This window comes from Pinus tabuliformis, chromosome 5_2 (assembly GCF_031772625.1).
Source record: "Pinus tabuliformis cultivar Carrire ecotype Pingquan chromosome 5_2, CPIR1, whole genome shotgun sequence".
Lineage (NCBI taxonomy): Eukaryota > Viridiplantae > Streptophyta > Pinopsida > Pinales > Pinaceae > Pinus > Pinus tabuliformis.
Window position 1 is genome coordinate 827468505 of NC_142306.1, and position 8237 is coordinate 827476741.

Sequence of the window (8237 nt, forward strand, 5' to 3'; positions counted from 1 at the left end):
AAATCCTTGATGGCCTTAACAAGTGCATAGGCCTGCTTCTCCATGATTGGGTACTTCAAAGGGGCATCTCTTAAGGCTCGGCTGAAAAATGCAATTGGCTTTTCATTTCCCTGATCATCCTTTTGCAAAAGGACAGCAGCTATGGTGTGATCAGATGCAAAAGAAAATATGATAAAATCTTTGTCAAATTGTGGACTGGTGAGGACAGGGGCTTGCGTTAAGGCAGATTTTATGCCCTCAAAGGCTTGCTTGGTCTCAAGAGACCATCTTACCTTGGCATCCTTTTTTAACATGTTGCTTAACAGTCTTATCAGCTCAGCTAGATTTGGAATAAATCTCCTTAGGAAGTTGATCTTCCCAAGGAATGCTTGCAACTCTTTTATGTTTCTTGGATATGGGATTTAGAGGATGGCTTGGATTCTTTCAGGATCAATTCTAATCCCGTCCTTTGATATGATATGGCCAAGGATTTTTCCCTCTTCAAGGCCAAAGAGGGATTTCTTGGGGTTCAAGGAAATGCCATATCTCCTACATGTCATGAATATTTGCCTCAAATGTTTTAGGTGCTCTTGATCAAATTTGGAGAAAGGGGTTAGATCATCAAGATATACAACTAGGAAATCATGTATTTCTTTGGAAAATGCAATATCCATTGCCCTTTGAAAGGTAGCACCAACGTTTTTAAGTCCGAATGGCATCTTCACATACTTAAATGTTCCCCACGGTGTGGTAAAGGCTGTCTTGTCTTGGTCATCCTGGTGAACCAGTATTTGATTAAAACCTGAAAAGCCATCTAGCAAAGAAATTCTAGATGACCCCACTACTCTTTGCAGAATATGATCCATTTTGGGCAATGGGTAGTGGTCTTTTAGGGAGACTTGGTTAAAATTTCTTAGGTCTACACATAGCCTAATCTCACCTGTCTTTTTTCTCGTGGGAACAAGATTGGATACCCATTCAGAAAATCTGATGGGTGCTATGATACCTGCTACAAACATTCTTTTCACTTCCTTTTCAATCAAAGGGGGAAGCATAGGATTGATTCTCCTCAGTTTCTGTTTGAATGGCTTTTGGTTTGGTTTTAAGGGAATGGTGTGTTGGATTACTGAGGTGTCATAGGACTTTAAGTCCTCATAACTCCAAGCAAATACATCTTGGAATTCTTTGAACAAATCAACATATTTAGGCTTTTGATCGGGTGGCAAATTTTTGGATAATTTGATCATTTTGGGCTGCTCTGCTGTTCCGATGTTATGTTCCTCTACAGCAGCGTTTAAGGGTTGCATTTTTGGTTTTTTGGGAACATCATTTGCATCAAACATGTCTTCCAAAAAAGTGAGGCCAGCAGGGAGAAAGTTATCCTTTAGATCAACGATCGCGGCCTTTGTTTCGGCTATTTCCTCCAAATTCATCAGTTTCAGCTCTTCTATATTTGTATTATCAAAGACAGTTGGGTTTAACATTTGTTTGGCAGTTACAGCCTGCTGATTTTCATTCGTTTGTTGTTGTTCATCCATCATAGCATCCATGTCAATGTTAATATTTGAAAACTCATGCTCAAGAGTGAGGAAATTGTTAATCTGGGCATCATTTTCGAACACTTGCCAATCTTTAACATTATTTGGGATAACAGGCCTATGTTTTATCTCAGCAGTAAAGTGGTGATTTGGCTCAAAGGGAAGCTTGCATGTACTAGCAAAAGTGGCTAGGCTGTGCGCATGAATGTTATGCTCTCTTGAAATCTTGGCGAGCTTGGATTCCGTGAATGCATTGAGTATACTAGTAGCAGCAGTCCTATAGGCCCTCATTCTATTGTCATTGGTAACAAAGTTACCTTTCATTTGTTGTAAGATTAAATCAGAGTCACCTAGGATGGACACCTTTGCAGCTCCTAGAACTTTGAGCAGTTTAAGGCCTAGGAGGAGAGCCTCATACTCTGCCATGTTATTGGTGCATTTGAAATTTAGTCTGTAGGCATGGCGTTCTGCATGATTGTTATGTGTATTGTGAATCCATACACCTGCCCCTGCTCCTAACTTGTTGACAGAGCCATCAAACTCTAAATACCATGTGATTTCTTGCTTATGGTTAGTGTCAAAAGTTTCAGTCATTCTTGCAGTGGACAGGTTTGAATTTTCTGTTTGGGTAGGTTCTTCTTGTATGCTAGTTGCAACTGTTGTTTTGACAGTTTCATCAGTATGAGCAACCGATTCTTCATTGATGTGTGTGTTCAGTTCTAAAGCCAACGGCTTATCATCCATAAGAGGATTTGTTTCATCATTAAATAGAATAAAAGAATCCATATCAGAATGGATTGAGTAAATGGGAAAATTTTCAGGCCTGCTCTCACTAGTTACCACATACTTCATCAGTGTTTCTTTATACAATCTCTTTGGTTGCCCAAAGACAGATATAGTGGCATAAGAGAGGTCTAATTGGAGGGACCCTTGGAGTTTTTCTCCCCAAGATCTTGACAATAGCATGCCATACTTTGGTGGAATGTCAGCAACCACCACATCCATGAGGATTGTCTTGTTAGGAAATTGGACTAAGGAGACACACAAGTCTTTGATGAGGCCTAAACACCTGACTTGACTTGAGTCAAAGGAGAATAGATCTTTGTAGGGTCTTGTAACATCAAGGTTCAGTTTTTCCATTACAGCTTTGGGCATAACGTTGTTTGAGGCACCTGAGTCAAACATGGCATTGTGCAAGACTTTGTCATGTATGTGCAAACTAACATAAAATGGTAAGACATATCCATATGTTGATTTTCCATTAACTTCTGGACCGAACAGCAGCTCAGGCTGATCATCAAGAACATTCACATCATCCTTAACCTCCGGCATTTGAAGTGACCTTTGAATTTGTTGCCTATACACATCATGTTTGGCCAGTTCGGATAAGGGGATGGATATCTTCAATTTTCCTATTTCAGCCTCTAAGTCAAATGATTTTTCAGATTGGGTTTTAGTATTGTGAGAGGTAGGTTTCCCTTTTTCCATTGGAGTATCAACAATTTGGTCTTGTTTATCCGCGTTAAGGGAAGTAATTGCTTGCAGTTTTTCAGTTTTAGGAGGGCTTTTTGGAACGTTGTTCGAGTTCTTTTCCGAGGAAGGAGGTGGCAGAGGCTGATCAATAGAAGACTGCACTTCTGTTATGTCCTCTACAGTCACTTGATGCGGGTTTGGGACAGGTATATCAGCTGGTTCTGTTATGACAGCCTTGCCTTTAATCTTGTTGGGCTGTTTGCCATCCTTTGGTTTGCTAGGTTCAAGAATGTCAATGGTCCTAGTTCTCAGCTTATATTGTTTGTGGACCTCATACACAGCAGTATCATAACCTTGTTTAAAATAAAAAGACTCACCAGATTTAGTCTGAAATTGATTAAAGTCATGCTCATCTTGGTCTTGTTGAGTTAGGAAAATTTGTTGCTTAGCCCTCGAATCCACCAAGTTCATATGAGTGTCCTCTGTAGGCTCACTAGATGTAGATGCTTCTGCATAATTTTCATGAAAAGGGGGTCTTATATCATGGTCTGGGCTAGACCTGCCAGCATTTGCGTTTTGAGTTTTCCTGAGATTTGGGTTCCTTATGGAATTAGGTTGTTGTGCTTCCCATGATGATTTCCTCTCAACACTTTCTACCCTGTCTCCCAACCTTTGCATGCCAGTGATAATAGCATCAAGTTTCTGATCTAAGGCTGAGGGTTCTTCTTTGAAGGTGGTTCTTCTCTCCATTCTAGCTCTGTTTCTTTTGGAAATTAGATTGGCCTCTACGCTGACAACAACATTTTGCATGTCTGCAAGGGTATGAGGGGCTCTTTCTTTTAACTGGTAGGCCATATCTGGGTTGAATCCATCAGGGAATTTATACAAGGCAAGGTCAGGTGGAGGTCTTAGGTTCTGTGGTATTGCATTATAGACATTGTTGAATCTTGCACAGTAATCTAGGACAGACTCTTGAGGGCCTCTTTTTATTGTATCATATTCATCTAGTATGTGCAAGGGGTCTTTCTTTTTCTCCCATCTGTTGGTAAAGGATTGGTAAAGCTCATCCAGATTGGTTATGGAATTTGCAGCAAGTGATCTGAACTAAGTTCTTACGTCACCTGTTAGACTTTGGACAAAAAATTTCATTCTCACGCTATCATCATCTATTTCGTAGTTCTCAAAATGTTCTTACATCTTCTTTGTATGCTGAAGGGCTGTGAAAGTACCAGTTCCATCAAAATATGTGATTTTAGTTTGATAATCCTGAGGCATAGCCCCATGGTTTGCAGGTAATTACAGGGGTGCATATCTATTGGCCATGTTTACAGGGACAACAGGAACAATAGGGACAACAGGAACAACAGGGACAACAGGGACAACTGTAACAACAGTAGTGGTAATGGGAGTATATGCAGTGAATGGAGGTGTGGAAGGAGTGCTTTGGGAAGTAGATGATGAACAAGGGGAAGCAGGGGTTGAATGAAATAAAACTTTGACAGGGGTTGGAACACTGCTTGGGTGAACTGCTTCAGGACTATTATCAGCAAAATCTCCTCTTTGTTCTTGCTTCCTAAGGATCTTTGGGATTAAGTTCGGATTTTCAAAAGCAGCTGGGGGATTTGGGTCTGGATTTGACCTAGTATAACGAAAATTCTTTTTGGGAGCCAGATTTTGAATTTGTTTTGGTATTTTCTGGGAATGTTTTTAGAATTAGCAAGGAACTGATCAAATTTTTGGAACAGCTGTCTGCAACTTAAAACTAACATGAATATTGACTAAGGTAGCATTTATTTACTCCTGTAAATGCAAAGCAAGAACAGTTTCAAAGGCTTCATGGCCGACATTCAGACTTCATCTGTAGTTTTAAGGAATAGACAGCACTGATTTTTGTTCCTATGGAGTTTTCCAACTTGATTTGTGAAAATAACTGAGGATGTCCCCAGTGGAGTCGCCATTATGTTATCACTCAGGTTGTCCTTATGGTCAGCTCAAAAGGATACGGCCGAGGTAACCATAGACCAATCTTTGGACTGCAGGTTCTAGCCCACCTGCAATCAGAGAGGGCTCTCTCTTTCTAATTTAGCTTTGTTGATAAGGTTTTTAGGCTAGTTATTGAGTTCAAGGGGTTTTGTTTTGATTTGTGGTGGGAAGGATGATGCTTTCAAGTAAAGAGGCAAGGATAGCATGAAAGTTTTAGAACCATTGGGCGTGGAGTCAAGGAGTAGGACTGCTAGTGCGTTTTCTTGGTCACAAGAAGGAATATGGAGTAAGCTATTTGCATATGAAACAATCTTTCAAGGTAAAAGAGATGGATTAAAGGCTAAGGAATGAGGGGCAATTAAGAATCTCTCATTCAGGTTAGCAGAAAGAAGATAAATAAGCCCTATCTAGGAGCAGTTAAGAATTCCTAGATAACAATCATTCATATGTGAAATAGGTCAAACATGAGCCATAACATAATTCATATTTATGCCTAATTCAAGAGGAAAACATTAAGAAGTCACAGAAACTGAGCATAGAGTGCAGCTAAGCAAATTCTAAACCAATCCTTTGTTCTGTGACTTGAGAATATGTGAAATCGAAATAACAAAGGTAAGGAACACTTATTGATTCATATTGCAGCACAAGAATTCCACATTCAATTCTTCAAACCATTAGACACAGAGCAGACAGTCATTCCTCCAAAGTTTTTCAACAATCTTTGATTAAGTAAAACATCTCAGATATCCAGTGCGAGTCTCTAATGAAGATTATCAACCAACCAACCCTTTAAACAATATAGAGGGTTGGTATAAATAGGGAAAATTATCCAAAAATTAATCTATTACAGCCGACCTAAACAGGTCTGAAAGGAAACGATTACTTTAACCTAATCTTATCCAGAAATAAATGCATGAAAATATCTTTGAGTTGCGGTGAGGGCAGCTGTATCAAACTGAGTTAATGTCTGTCCTGGGTGGCTCAGTGCAGTCCTTCTGTAATAACTGTGATTTGTCTTTTACCTCCACCTCTAGCTTGATTCTGCTGCTGCTCGGTGCCATTAATGTGCACTAATCCCGACCAGATAAGCTTTTAAATGGCCTTAATTACTTTGCTGACTTCGATGAAGGTTTTTAATTTTCACCTGCTTTGATGTTGTTGAACTGATACTCTTTGCCGCTTCCTGATACTCTTTGGCGCTGAACCTGGCCTCTTTGATGTCTTCTGAGTGGCTTAGACTGTCCCATCGACCTTTCATGGCAGTTGATCGGCCCTCTGTTGCTTTGAAAACTGTGTTCTCCCCTTTCTAAATGCTTCGTGAAGAAAATCTGGTCATTTTGTGCCTTTCGGGCCTGCTGGAAGCTGAGCAATGAGGGGCTTTCCATTTCGGCCTATTTCCCGTAGCTAATCGCGCTTGAAAAACTACCTCAGATTCTGATTCCAGGATTCCTAGGCTATGATTTGCGCATTTCGCACTTTTTGACGGTGACGTCAGCAGGCGGGTCCCAATACGGCGGTGATGTGACAGGGTGACATCAGCGGGTGACATCAGCAGTACGGCCGGATGATGTGGCGGTACGGTGGAGGAGGTGACGTGGTAGTACGGTGGTAGCTACGTGGCAAGGACATAGTGGCAGGAGGCCGATGCGGGATGGTGACGTCAGCAATGACGTGGTGCTGACACAGGAGGGGGGAAAGCGGTTTACGGTTTCGGGCGCACCGCCTTAGAGCAGAAGTGGTTTCGGAGGAGGGGGCTTCGCCACCGCTGAGGAGGTGACGCGTGGTGGGAGTACGACGGCAAAACCGCCCATCTCCCGGGCGCTAACCATTGGCAGATCGGCGGATGGAAAGACCCACCCACCGTTGATCTGCAGCGCAGGCAATCGGACAGTTGGCGGAACAAACAAGGCGGCAAAGGAATAAGGGACCGAGCCCGCGGCGAATATTCGAATTTTTATACAGCGCTGCGGGGGGTTTAAAACTTAGGAAATGTGGGTTTTATGGATTTATGAGCGAGCGGGTTAAATATTTTACATTTGAGCCTTTGGAATAAGGGCGAAACATGGGTTTTGTAGGGCCAGGGTTAGGGGAAAAGGTTGTTAGTCTGAGCAGATATCAGACTAACTCCAGCTAGGACACGGATGGGCTAAAAACATTCCCAGATGGACTGTTATTTCCTGGATTTAGGAAAATATGGCTATAATGCTGGGAAGGGGGTATTTATTATTTTTTTGGGATTTTTTATATCTTTTTACATATTAGGGGATAGGGAGTTGATGTGAAAATGAAAAGAAAGCGCTAAGGTGAGGGACCTTAGGCTATTTGAAGGGGAACAGGACTCTCATAGTGAAACAACAATGCTCCTAAGCAAAGAGGACCTTTACTTAGGCAAATATAATGGGAGATGATGAACTCAAGAGTTATCAAGTAGATCTTGACCTCTTCAGGGAAGTTAGTAAGTGATTTGGGGGAAGAGGAAGAAGGGGAGGTTAGATATGTCCAGTTTGAGCTCCTCCAAATGGAAAATTGCCTCCAACTTGTGATCTGAAGTAAAATATCACTTTAAAACACAAAATTGATCACATATCAACATTCTGCAACCTCAAAAACTACCTACCCAGCCTACTTACCTAGCATTTTTTCTTCTTTTCGGTTTGGGTGCACTTAGACTTGCAGACCCTACTTTACAATTTTCCTTTTGACTGCCCTCCTATCTAAATCTACACTTATTTCTTCCAAGGGCCCAGATTAAGCAGTTGGGCTCCTTTGTTTCTCTACCTATCTACAAGTCTGCCAAGGTTAAGCTGTTTGGACAGATAATGATTCTCTATATTCTAAAACAAGAAATTGAAACCTAGGGAAGCCAAGATTAAGCTGTTTGGACTTCCCTTAACAGAACATTCTTCAAAAATGGTTAAGTCATCAAAATTGGAATACAACAGTGGCATTTAGACTAGCACACTCTCATGGCTTCTTCTTTGGCCCTTTTTTGGAAATATGGAGCATTGCAGCATGCAAAGTATGACATATTTGGCATGTAAATTGTCAATCATGAAAGATGAACACCTGTTGCAACAGGAGGCTAACACCATCAAAGAGACACATTAACACAGTTTTTTGATGAAGGAGTTCACCCCTCTTGGGCCACATCTCCTTGGTCCAACTTCCATGTCTTGGGCCTCTGTATTAGCTCAATGTGGAAAAAATGTTGTTTATAAAGCTTTATGGCTCCTGATACCTGCACTAATGTGTTCAGAATTTCTA